Here is a 14,764-nt window from a genome sequence, read left to right on the forward strand (position 1 = left end):
CTTTATAATTTCTGATAAGGGGAGGAATATGGTCCTATGAGGGTGTCTCACATAAAGTCTGAAATTGCTCTTTTTCACTTTAATAGTATAAAACTTTTGGAAATTTAGAGAATTCATCTGAAAATTTGGTTTATTTTATGAGAAATTTTTTAGTTAATTGCATCACTCCTTTGTTTATTTGCAAATTCATGTCAATTTGCTGAATGGGGAGCATAGAGAGATCAGATAATCTATAATTCACTAAAAGTATTTCTGAACTGTTTCCTGCTTGCCCATTATGTGCTAGGGATTATTGCATGCTCTAAGAATATAAAAATATATAAAGGTAAAGAATTCACCTGCAATGCAGGAGCTACAGGAAACATGGGCTTGATTCCTGGGTTGGGAAGATCCCCTGGAGGAGGAAATGGCAACCAAACCACGGTTCTTGCCTGGAAAATCCCATGGACAGAGGAGCCTGGTGGGCTACAGTCCAGGGGGTCACAAAGAGTCAGACATGACTGAGCGACTGAGCACAAGGTGGTAACAGAGTGAGTGACAGCCAGAGTGATGGTCAAAGGGGGTGTGGGGTAGAATCAGATAGAGATGGAATGGGCATTTGGCTCTGTTTAATCATTCTAGAATGAGAAAAAAAAATGGATTACGGTTATAGGTTGAGTGGAAACAGCCAACAAAAAAAGATGTTAAAAATTCAAGGAGAAAGATTGCACAGTTAATGCAGTATTTGTGATTTTGTATGACAAAATGCAGTACAAAGGCAGAAGAATTCTTCCTAAATTCTGGTTTCCTCTATGAGTTCCTAAAAGAAAGTAACCATCTCATCTATTACAAAAATTAGCCCATGGAATCACAGAGAATGATGGAGGGTTGCAAAAAGAATAAACTTTATTCTGCTGTTCATCTCCTTTTAAATTTTTATTCCAAAATAATATAGTAGTTGCTGCTCCAAAATATGTAAAAAATATACTTGATATACATAACATAAAACGTGACAGCTCCTTACAAGTATCCTCTTAGAGTTACCCTAAGCTAACATTTTTTTTTTTTTTCCAGACAAACCCCCCTCCCAAACATAAGCTATGAAGTGGAAAAAAAAAAGGATAAATCAACAAGATTTGATAGTTGCATAGTGAATTTCAAGAAAATGCTGAGGCCACAGAATAACAAGACATTGATCATGAACGGGGCTTGAGCACCAATGAGGATGACGCCTTTTACCATGAAAACTAAAACAAAGACAGCATAGGTTAATGAAGATCACCACATGAATCATTAGAATAACGAATTCCAATATCAACTCTGCCATTGATTTTCTGTATGACCTTGTGTGAGTCACCTGTTTCCCTTTGTGTCAACTTCCACTTTAATAAAATGAGTGGGATAGATTATAAGAATTTCATTATAAATTAATACATTAAGTTATAACTTTTATAGGCTTCAGAATTATCAGAAATAGTGCTCTCAAAATAGTGATCATAAATGATGAAAAATTAAACAAAATTTACCTCAAATAATGAGTCAAAGGAACTAAAGATAGTGATGGTGTATATTTTAAAATCAATTTTTCTAGAATTATAAATGACATCTTTATACAAAACAAAACCCTTTTGGTTGGCTATAAAACATTTCAAGGTATATTACCTCAAAAGATTTCTAATATAAAATGATTTATAAAAATCTACTTCTATTACTTTTATTTTTTTAAACTTTATTGGATTATAGTTGATTTACAATGTTGTGTTAGTCATATGTATAGCAAAGTATTCAGTTATACACATACATTCATTCTTTTTTTTTATATGAAGATCTTTTATTTAATTTGTTTCAATTTTTCTTTTTTCTTTTTTTTTTAATTTTATTTTATTTTTAAACTTTACATAACTGTATTAGTTTTGCCAAATATCAAAATGAATCCGCCACAGGTATACATGTGTTCCCCATCCTGAACCCTCCTCCCTCCTCCCTCCCCATTCCATCCCTCTGGGTCGTCCCAGTGCACCTTTTTTCAAATTCTTTTCTCATATACAGAATATTACATATTACAGAATACTGAGTAGAGTTCCCTGTGCTATACAGCAGATCCTTGTTGGTTATTTGTCTTATAAATCATAGTGTGTGTGTGTGTTAAGCTCTCAGTTTATCCCTCCCCCCAGCCATGTTTCCCCTTGGGTAAATTGCCAACATCCACTGGATCATCAAAAAAGCAAGAGAGTTCCAGAAAAACATCTATTTCTGCTTTATTAACTATGCCAAATCCTCTGACTGTGTGGATCACAATAAACTGTGGAAAATTCTGAAATAGATGGGAATACCTGACCACCTGACCTGCCTCTTGAGAAACCTATATGCAGGTCAGGAAGCAACAGTTAGAACTGGACATGGAACAACAGACTGGTTCCAAATAGGATAAGGAGTCCATCAAGGCTGTATATTGTCACCCTGCTTATTTAACTTCTATGCAGAGTACATCATGAGAAATGCTGGGCTGGAAGAAGCGCAAGCTGGAATCAAGATTGCTGGGAGAAATATCAATAACCTCAGATATGCAGATGACACCACCCTTATGGCAGAAAGTGAAGAGACACTAAAAAGTCTCTTGATGAAAGTGAAAGAGGAGAGTGAAAACGTTGGCTTAAAGCTCAACATTCAGAAAACGAAGATCATGGCATCCAGTCCCATCACTTCATGGGAAATAGATGGGGAAACAGTGGAAACAGGGTCAGAAACAGTGGAAACAGTATTATTTTGGGGGGCTCCAAAATCACTACAGATAGTGATTCAGCCATGAAATTAAAAGACACTTACTCCTTGGAAGGAAAGTTATGACCAACTTAGATAGCATATTGAAAAGCAGAGATAGTACTTTACCATAGTCAAGGCTATGGTTTTTCCAGCGGTCATGTATGGATGTGAGAGTTGGACTGCGAAGAAAGCTGAGCACCGAATAATTGATGCTTTTGAACTGTGGTGTTGGAGAAGACTCTTGAGAGTTCCTGGGACTTCAAGGAGATCCAACCAGTCCATCCTAAAGGAGATCAGTCCTGGATGTTCATTGGAAGGACTGATGCTAAAGCTGAAACTCCAATACTTTGGCCACCTCATGCAAAGAGTTGACTCATTGGAAAAGACCCTGATGCTGGGAGGGATTGGGGGCAGGAGGAGAAGGGGACGACAGAGGATGAGATGGCTGGATGGCATCACCGACTCAATCGACATGAGTTTGAGTGAACTCCGGGAGTTGGTAATGGCCTGGCGTGCTGTGATTCATGGGGTCACAAGGAGTCGGACACAACTGAGTGACTGAACTGAACTGAACTGAACCATAAGTTTGTTTTCAATATCTGTAAATGTTTCTGTTTTGTAAATAAGTTCATTTGTATCATTTTTAAATTAGATTCCACAAATGGGTGAAATCAAATGATATGTGTCTTTCTGTATGTGACTTACTTCACTTAGTATGCAGCTTAATATCATGAAAGCACACAACCCAATAAAAAAAATGGGCAGAAGATATAAACAGACATTTCTCCCAAAAATTTCTCCCAAAAGTCCATTCACATTGCTCCAAATGGCATTATTACACTTTTTAATGGCTGAGTAATATTACATTGTATGTATGTACTACATCTTCTTTATCCATTTTTCTGCCAGTGGTCATTAAGTTTGCTTTCATGTTTTGGCTATTGTAAACAGTGCTGAAATGAATATTGGGGATATGCATATATCTTTCCAAAGTGTAGTTTTCTCCAGGTATATGCCCAACTGAAGAATTGCTGGGTCATCTGGTAGTTCTATCTTTAATTTTTAAAGGAACTTCCATACTGTTCTTCATAGTACCAATTTACTATCCCATCAATAACATAAGGGGAGTTCCTTTTGCTACACAGCCCCTCCAGAATTCATTGTTTGTGGACTTTTTAATTATGGTCATTCCAACCAGTATGAAATGATGCCTCATTGTAGTTTTGATCTGATTTTTCTGGTAATTAGTAATGTTAAGCATCTTTTTTGTGTGTTTTTGGCCATCTGTATGTTTTTTTTGGAGAAATGTCGTTTATATCTTCTGCCCATTTTTTTATTGGATTGTGTGCTTTGATGATATTAAGCTGCATAAGCTGTTTGTAAATTTTTGAGACTAATCCTTTGTTGATCACATCATTTGCAAATATTTCCATTTTGTGGGTAATTTTTTATTTTGTTTACGGTTTCCTTTACTATGCAGCAGCTTTTAATTAAATCCCATTTGTTCATTTTTTTTTTCATTTTCATTCTCTAGAAGATAGATCAAAAAAGATATTGATCTGATTTATGTTAAAGAGTATTATGCCTATGTTTTCCTCCAAGAGTTTTATAGTATCTAGCCTTATATTTAGGTATTTGATCTATTTTGAGTTTATTTTTGTGTATGGTGTTAGCAAATGTTCTAATTTTATTCTTTTAAATGTAGCTGTCCAGTTTTCCCTGCATCATTTATTGAAGAGACTCTCCTTTCTCCATTGTGTATTCTTGCTTCCTTTGTTGTAGATTAATTGACCATAGGTGTACAGATTTATCTCTGGGTTTTCTATACTATTTCTGTGATCTATATTTCTGTTTTTGTTCCAGTACCATACTGTCTTGATGACTGTAGCATTGTAGTATAGTCTGAAGTCAGGCAGCCTACCTAATTCCTCCAGCTCCATTCTTCTTTCTGAAGGTTGCTTTGCTGGTCCGTTCTTTTGTGTCTCCATACAAATTTTAACTTTTTTGTTGTTGTTGTTCCAGATCTGTGAAAAATGCTATTGGTAATTTGATAGGGGTTGCATTGAACTCGTAGATTGCCTTGTTTAGTATAGTTGTTTTGACAATATTGATTCTTCCAATCCAAGAACATGCAATATCTTTCCATCTGTTTATATCTTCTTCAATTTCTCTCATCAGCCTTTTGTAGTTTTCAGAGTAGAGGTTTTTTGTCAACTTGGATAGGTCTATTCTTAGGTAATTTATTCTTTTTGATGCAATGGTAAATATAATTGTTTCCTTAAATTCCCTTTCTTGTGTTTAGTTGTTACTTTATAGGAATGCAAGATATTTCTGTGTATTAATTTTGTATCCTACAACTTTACTGAATTCACTGATGAGTTCTAGTAGTTTTCTGGTAGCACCTTTAGGATTTTCTGCATGTAGTATCATGTCATCTACAAACAGTGACAGTTTTACTTCCTTTCCAATTTGGATTGTCATATTTCTTCTTCTTCTCTGATTTCTGTTGCTAAAACTTCCAAAACTATTTTGAATAAAAGTGGCAAGAGTGAACGAACATCCTTGATGTTCCTGATCTTAAAAGGAATGCTTTCAGCTTTTCAGCATTGAGAATGATGTTAGCTATGGGTTTGTCTTATATGGCCTTTATTATCTTCAGGTAACATTTCTATTACTTTTAATAAATGATACGGTAAGAATTCCCTCCTTCTTTTGAAAATGACCAATATAGGTTAGATTGCTAAGCTATCTCAAATTACATTTTTTTTTTTGCAAAACACTAATATAAAAAAACATTACATTAAATGCTATTAAAGCTTAAAATATTTCACTGACATTTTTTCTTTGCAACCACCTGATTTACCACAGTTTAGACATAGTTTCAGGTTAATAATTTATTCAGGAATTTATTTAACAAACACTTATAAAGTGCCAGTTGAAACATTTAAAAATAGAATCACCTTCATAATTTCATTGATTTTATGCAAATACATGGTAACAGAGGACTTAAAATATAACTGGATGTTCTTACTCTCTTGGCTAACTAATGAAAAGGAACTGAAGAAATCAATTAGAGAAATAAAGCCAATATTTGGAAAATTAGATGCAAAACAATTACCAAACTTTATATTATGTCTAAAATATGCACATGATTGTAATTCAGTTCCATTGGTTTGGTACTTACAAACTTATTGCTAATTATTATAGACTTAATTAGCATATATAATGTCAACTATCTTAAGTATACACATGTACTAGATTTATAGTTCAGTTCAGCATCTCAGTCGTGTCCAACTCTTTGTGACCCCATGGACTGCAGCATGCCAAGCTTCCCTGTCCATCACCAACTCCTAGAGCTTACTCAAATTCATGGCCATCAAGTCAGTGATGCCATCCAACCATTTCATCCTCTGTTGTCCCCTTCTCCTTCCGCCTTCAATCTTTCTCAGCATCAGAGTCTTTTCCAGTGAGTCAGTTCTTCACATCCGATACCCAAAGTATTGGAGTTTCAGCTTCAGCATCAGTCCTTCCAATGAATAGTCAGGACTGATTTCCTTTAGGATGGACTGGCTGGATCTCCTTGCAGTCCAAGGGACTCTCAAGAGTCTTTTCCAACACCACAGTTCAAAGGCATCAATTCTTTGGCACTCAGCTTTCTTTATAGTCCAACTCTCACATCCATACATGACTACTGAAAAACCATAGCTTTGACCAGACGGACCTTTGTTGGTAAAGTAATGTCTCTGCTTTTTAATATAGCGTCTAGTTTAGTTTTTAATATGCTGTCTAGCTTTTTTTTCCAAGAATCAAGGGTCTAGATTTTAAAGTACTAGCATTTAGTACTAGATTTTAAACTACCAGATTTTAAAACACCTTTAATGAAATTCAACAAGTATGTGTTGAACATTTATCATGTGGCCATTAGTATTCAAAAAGACAGTGAAGTAATAATGAATCATGTGTAAATATGTATGTAGACGTGCTTCAACAAGTTCACAATATTTAAGTGGAAAAGGCAAACGAAAGCCTCATGATCTTACAAAATGGATGCTATAAGAAGCACAAACTTTTTGGGGGAGCATAGTGAAGGGAGCAATTAATTCTAGAAAAAGTAAGTGGATTTATAGCATGGATGCCTTTACTGCTAGGTCTTGAGTCAATATTACAACCTGTATTCATTGAACATAGGTGACAAAACAAAAGCGTATCCAGGAAATGGGGTGTCCAGTTGCTCTAGTCATGTCTGACTCTTTGTGACCCCAGGACTGCAGTCCACCAGGCTCGTCTCTCCTTGAAATTCTCCAGGCAAGCACAATGAAATGGGTTTCCATGTACTCCTCCAGGGGATCTTCCTGACTGAGAGATGTCTCCTGCGTCTCCTGCATTGAAGGCAGATTCTTTACCACCGTGCCATGAGGGAATCCCTCTGGAAATGGGGAATTATATATAATTCTTGGAAAGAATGAAGGTTATTTCTTGTTTGGGAAATTGCAACCAGTATAGTCAAACTCATGCATGGAATTTAATGTCTTACGAGAAAGAACATGGGGCAATATTTGGGGTTCAATTTTAAAGTACCCTGAAAGCCATATCAAGATATTTTGATTATCCTTGTTTTTTAACTGAAGCATTTTCAGCACTGGTTGTGATTAAGAATTATTTGCAGAGCTGCCCTATTTGTCCTCACCCAAGATCAAATGAAAAGGAATCTTTGTTGGAAGACCCATAACATATTTTTAACTCCTGAAACTTATTTTGATGCCTGGGTTGAGAAGATCTCCTGGAGAAGGGAATAGCTACCCACTCCAGTATTCTTGCCTGGGAAATCCCATTAACAGAGGAGCCTGGTGGGCTATAGACCATGGGGTCACAAAGAGCTGGACACGATTGGACATACATGTGCAATTAGAGATCAATATATGATGTTGAATATATAAATGAATTTACCTTGTCTATTTTTTCAATATTTTATATTGCTTTTCCTGTAATCAGTGGTTGCCAAACCTGCCTGTAACTCAATAAAAACAGCAGATTTTATTGAAGTACAGTCATCAGAAGCTACTGTGGAGTTTGAGGTCCATGGATCTATCTGTATTGCTGAAAAGCTTCCCAGGCTTCTGGGAAGTGCCTGAAGTGGTCTCAGCATGAATTTGCAGGGTGGCTTTGGATAGAATTTTAATGCTCAGATTTGCCAAACAATCTCAGTTTTGTACTTCACTCTATGATTTGTAAAACTGACCTGAGAATTAGCTGGGAAATATAATTTATTCAATTTCAGTTTAAAAACCCTGCCACCACTGTATGCCAGGCCCTTAAGGTTAATAGGTGGGCAGGTTTGGGTAAAAAGATGTTTTCAAGGACTTTCCACATTAAGCACAGAAAATAGACCCACAACTGACTATAATACCAGGCAGAGTTAAGTAGTTAAATGGAACAGCTAGTTGCATACTATGAAAAGGAAAAAGAAGGTTGTACTTAATTCTATCTGGTGGAAGTAGACTGGGGCTGGGGGAGGCATGGGAATAAGGGAAGCTTCGCATGGAGGCTGTAGCCTAGTAGCAGGATTTTATAAGGTAAGATGAATTTCAAAGGCAGATGGGAATGATATTTCAGTATTAAAAAAGCAGCATATACTTAGATACAGAAAAAGTTTTGTTTTAATATTAATAATTTTGCTCAACATTCTCAAGGGTAATGTTTTTCACAATTCTTGTCACATTGAAAGACAGGTGTCTACTCTTTTGTATGCGTGCAATTTGCAGGATAAGAAATGCACATTTCATTTCAAAAACCAAAGAACTAATCTGACAAGAATAACCCTGAGCATTTGACTCTGAGTCTTTTTCTGTCACAATTTGCCTAGTTCACAGAACCCTCACAGTCCCTTAATGCCTTCCCTACATTCTCTTTCTTGGTTTTCATTTTCTTCCTTTGAAGATCAGAGCAATCTGCATAATAGGCTACCTGTCTCAAGAAGAAGGAGAGTGATAGCAAAGCGGACTGTCTCAACTCCCATTGAAACTGAGAGTCCTAATAAAAGTAAAATGAAGAGAAATAAGAAATCAGATTTGAAGAAAAGTGCATAGTACGGTTAAAACCTAGTAGAGAAAAGTTTCATCATCAGGATGACATTTGAAAATAGTTGCACTTGTGATTTGTACTCAATGTTTCTTTTGATCACAAAGTTTCAGGGTCAATTTTTTTTTCTTTTATCAGAATGTCCCTTCTCCCTTAGGGCTAGTGAGCAGACCAGTACATAACAAAAGAGATGTTAAAATATGCCAAGGTCTTGTGATAAAACGTATCAATTAATTTGTCTATGGAATACTTTATTTCAGAATTTTTCTGTTAACATGAAAATTACTGATTTGTCCCTAAAGTTTTAGCTTTTGAAACATTGGAAAGCTGTAACTTTACAAGGTACAAACTGGGAGACCTGGGCTTCTTAACACTACATGTACAGTTTAAATTTAAATAAATTATAAAGTATGGTAAATGCTTAATCAAAAATGCAAAGCATTTCTCAAAAGTGCACTCATAAAGTATATCAGGCAGAAGAAATGTACAAGGAAGATTTTACTGGGAAAATCAAGCAACTAGCCCAGTTAATAAATAGACTGTTGTTTCTAGCAATGAAATAATGTGACAGAATACAAAGGCTATAGATTTTGGCATCTAATACATTTAGATAAAGATTCCACTTATACTGCTTTATAACTCTCCAATCTTGGACAAATTTACTCAATCGCTCTAAGTCTCAGTTAACTTACCCATAAAATGGGGAAAATTTAGCTAAGCCTCAGGCTTGCTCCAAGGAATCAGAATAATATAAAATAATGTATACCAACCACAAGGTAGGGCAAGCATTTGAGTATTGAGAAACAGTAATAAAAGGAACACACAAACCCATTGCTCTAACCTTTGTAGTGACAAATATCCAAAGAGTTATTCTGGAACTGAGAGTGCTGAATTCTTCCTTTCAATTCACCCTCTTGAACATTAGACCTTGTAATTTCAAGTTGTTTCTGGTTTGTCAGATGACGCAATGTTTGGGATTCTGCTGGTGTCTGGTCCGCCTATGTGACAGGATGAGCCATTCGCCTAGCATCGCTTGCTGTAGGACTAACCAAAGATTAATTGTGAACTTGTGGTCTTAAAACAGAAAGGGAAATTCTGTTTTGAAGAAAGGTGCTGTCTAAATATGAAGCTTGTACACAGTTCAGTGACAAGCTTCTCATGTCCTGAAGTCTCTAATGGAAGCGGGGCTCTTCCCTCTGGGATTTCTCCACAGCAGCACCCACTCCCGATCAGTTCCAGTCATCCCTGCCAAACACTCTGTTCATGAGCCAGTCAAAAGGAGTTCATAAATTACTATTCTGAGCTCCTGGTCTGCAAAAGCAGATAATGTCAATGACACTAAGATCTGGTTAACATTACAATTTACTAACTTTGCTGGAGGTTGAAAGATGTTGCCTGAAAACGCACGCAGTGTGAAAGGATTAAGGCCGAAAGAAAGGATTTGGGAGAATGGCATTGAAACATGTATAATATCATGTATGAAACGAGTTGCCAGTCCAGGTTCAATGCACGATACTGGATGCTTGGGGCTGGTGCACTGGGACGACCCAGAGGGATGGTATGGGGAGGGAGGAGGGAGGAGGGTTCAGGATGGGGAACACATGTATACCTGTGGTGGATTCACTTTGATATTTGGCAAAACTAATACAATTTTGTAAAGTTTAAAAATAAAATTAAAAAAAAAATACAATCAAAGTCAAAAAAAAAAAAAAAAGAAAGGATAAATTGTCAACAGAGGCTGGGAGCAAGAGATGGACACATATTGAAGATGTTAATGCTGTATACACACATGCATAGTTACAGCAATACATCTATTATCTCATTAACATATAGTGTTCGGAAACACGTATAATCTCTCACATGTGTAATTCATTGTTGTCGTTGTTGTTTAGTTAGTAAGTCATGTCTGATTGTTTGCAACCCCATGGACAGTAGTTTACCAGGCTCCTTTATCCGTGGGTTCTCCCAGGCAAGAATACAGGAGTGGGTTGCCGTTTCCTGTTCCAGGGGATCTTCCCAACCCAGAGATGGAACCCACGTCTCCTGTTTGGCAGGCAGATTCTTTACCACTGAGCCACTAGGGGAATCCTACATGTATAATATATTGCACATATAACTAAAAGAGAATTCTGTATCCTGACCTTAGCTGACCAGTATTGACTGCATATAGCAACACGTACAGTTGCTATTTACAGGAATGACACACAAATATATTAACTGTATATAAATATAAAAACTCTTTATACAAATCTATAGTAACCTTTTACACAGCATATATTTAATCCCTATATAAAAATTCATAATAGAGATACCATAAAAGAAAATATGACAAGATATTTTGAGATAATTAACATTGGTTTTTATCACCATTGTGAAACATTGCAGTTTATGAGATGGTTGTCTGATACTACTTTTTACATATGTCTCACTCTCTTTATGTGAGATCTCTGTTTTTATTATCTCCACAGTTTTTATTCAAAGGAAACAGCCTTACCTCATGTTACTGATCCATAGTCACACTGAGCTGTGTGCTGTGCTTTAGTCACTCAGTCATGTTCGGCTCTTTGTGACCCCATGGACTGTAGCCCACCAGGCTCCTCTATCCATGGGGTTCTCCAGGCAAGGATACTGGAGTGGGTTGCCAGGTCCTCCTTCAGGGATCTTCCCAGCCCAGGGATCAAACCCAGGTCTCCTGCATTGCTAGTGGATTGTTTACAGTCTGAGCCACCAGGGAAGCCCATGTCCTTTCTTAAATTGCTCTTCAACATCCATCACTTGGAGCCTCTTAGGCCTCCCCTCTGCAGTGATGACTCAACATGGTTTGAGGTCTTACTGAGACAGCAAAATACCCTGAGCAGGGAACACATCTAAGAAAAATTTTAAAAAATAGAGTCTCTTTTAAGGGACATGTAAGATAATCTGCCCAACATTTACTGGAAAATACCATTATGTAAGAATTTAGAATGCAGGTACTGTGAAGAAGTGGTCCTAGGTAATAATCCTGCCTCTGTTGGTTACTGACTACCTGAACTTAGGAAAATTATTAGCTACTCTAAATTGGTTTCATCATTAGGAAAGGAGAATATAATATCTGCCCTCTAGGATGGATTTGAGGACTATGTGATAGGACTATGTGAACACTTTACACAATACTTAACACAAAGTTCTCAGTAAACATGAGCTATTATTATTGCTTTTTTAGAAAAAATAACTATTATCTGCAAAACCAGATGATAACTCTAGCGCAATTCTAAAAATGGATGTACCTCTTGCATAGGTAGGTTTAATGACTTCCAAGAAATATTATGTCAGAATGAAGGATGCTGATTTTAACACAGTCTGTGCACAGATAAACCTTTACTACCTGTAATTCTCTCTTGTGATTCATAGCACGATGTATGATATATGATAGACAACCACAGATGTTCTATTTCAAGCAATTAAAGGCATGAACCCCATACTAAGTGGATTCCTCCAAGATATGCTGACACAAAATAAGAAAAATAATCCACAGCCTCCTTTTTTCCCCAGAGCAAAATGTCAATCTCTTTTTGATTTCTCAGACATCAGCAAAACACCTGCTTTGTTAAGAGTTTCCACTGCTTGTCAGCAGAAGTAGGAAGACACAGTGCTTACTTTATCTTCCATGCAATCCTTAAGCACTCACAAATAGGACACCTTAAAACACACATGCACACAAAATAATGTATGTTTTAGAATGTAAGTTTAGAATTTTTCCTGGCTTCTCTGTGCAGTTCCTTGAATACAAAGGACGAAGCAACCTAAATAAAAATTTTTCTTCCAGTGTGTGTGTGTGTGTGTGTCTGTGTGTGTGTGTGTATAAAGTCTGGTAGTCTACCTACATCTTGACAAATTGTCAAATACTTCTTTGGACTCTTCCTTCATCTGATTCTCTCCTCTCCATTTCTCATTACCCATAGAAGGTTGTTTATGTCAAATGAGTGAATGAGAACTTTAATTTATCACAGCAAAATAAACACTGTTAGGATTGAAAGACAGCTAACTTGCCCTGGGTGGTGGGAAATTACTGTCTAAAAAACAGCACTGTCTGTCTGTAATTATTTAATTTTGGATTCTAGACAAATAGATTACAAACTTTTTGAAGTCTAATTTTGTACATACACAATAAGGAAATCTTTGTCTACTCAAAGTCCTTGCTCACTTGATAAAATTTTGCTTCCTACGCTCTTGTATATTCCTTAATACCCTGAAATAGCACCATAACTACCAGCATATGGAATTATTTTTCCACCTATTTGGATAATGTGGAGTTATTGGTATTTTGTTTATTTTCATAAAGCTCACTTAAATCACTTGACCCTAACCATGGAACAGAGACATAAAAATTTCACCTTCTAGTACAACTAGATGTGATTTTGTTGAATTCATTTTGGTTTCTTTTTATGCATCCAATCCGCATTCAGTCTTTGTTTCTAAAGGTCAATTCATGCTGGTTAAAGGGCTGGATGAAGGGGAAATCTTGAGTGGTCCAGTCTTTGTGTTGGCAGGGCTATTGGGAAAAGCCCCAATTCAGCACTGGCTGAATCTATATTATGCTTGGATAGCACCATTAATCCTTTGCAACTAGGAACAGTCAATTAATTCCTCTTAAAAATACTAATTAATCTCATTTAAATTATTCATAGAAAAGTGAATGAGTGAATGAGTGAAAGTCACTCAGTCGTGTCCGACTCTTTGCGACCCCGTGAACAATAACCCACCAGGTTCTCCTCTGTCCATGGGATTCTCCAGGCAAGAATACTGGAGTCAGTTGAATTCTCTTCTCCAGGTAGAAGAGTGATGATTTTGTTAAATGGCAACATGCTACACGCTGAGGGGAGGGATACATGAAAGAATATGTTTCCTGGGTATTACACAGGCCTTTCTTTGTATATGTCAAACTAACTCCTATATTACTATTCACTGCAGCAAAAGTATGAGGTAATGGGGATGAGTATGTGTCTGTGTGTGCATATATGTGTCCTGCTGCTGTATAACATTTGATCATTTCCATTGTATCAAAAAGCATGCCATATCTGCCTTTGATTCCTAAGGAGAGAACAAACTTCAAGAGAACTAGAAAGGACCACTTTGACTCATTTTTATTATTAGGCAAAGAGACAAGGAAATGGTACCCTGATATCACTGATTCACTACTAAGATTCAGCTATAACAAGATTTGCTGTTACCACACATTAGAACAGAAATGCAAAATTCACTTTGGTTGCACTCACTCTCACTTTGCCTTCTGCATTTTCATGATCTTCAGTGGTCAACTCAATGGTTTAGTACCAAGTATTTATTTTTATCTTATATAAAAATTATGACCCCTTGCTTGTGGGATTGGAATTCAAGATGTTTTTATTTATCCTATTATATTCCTTTTTATTAGCAAATGTTCTACAGTGACAATATCTTCTTTAGAGAATGAAATGGATTAGAGATAACATCTCACTGTATCAACCACAAAATCTATTCTTGCCTGAATTCTCCAGGCAAGAATACTGGAGTGGGTTGCAATTCTCTTCTCCAGGTAGAAGAGTGGTGATTTTGTTAAATGGCAACATGCTACACACTATGGGGAGGGATACATGAAAGAATATGTTTCCTGGGTATTACACAGGTCTTTATATTTTTAAGTTAGGTACTATTTCATAATTCTAAATTGTTTGGAGAAGGCATCTTAATTTTTCACTCTTTATTTGAATGACTGCAGACAGATGCCTTAAAATCACATACTGTATATGGAAAAGGATGGTATAAGGAAAACACAAGCATATTTTTTGGACAGGGAGTGTTAATATAAACCAGAAAAAAAGTCTTATGATTATAAAAATGTAATTTTTGTTTTGGGGAAGAAAATTTTTGCCTAAGTTCATATTTTTGCAGGAATTCTGGTTAAAGATTTCAAACTGAATATATG

This window comes from Bubalus bubalis, chromosome 5, assembly GCF_019923935.1.
Source record: "Bubalus bubalis isolate 160015118507 breed Murrah chromosome 5, NDDB_SH_1, whole genome shotgun sequence".
In the NCBI taxonomy this organism is placed as follows: Eukaryota; Metazoa; Chordata; class Mammalia; order Artiodactyla; family Bovidae; genus Bubalus; species Bubalus bubalis.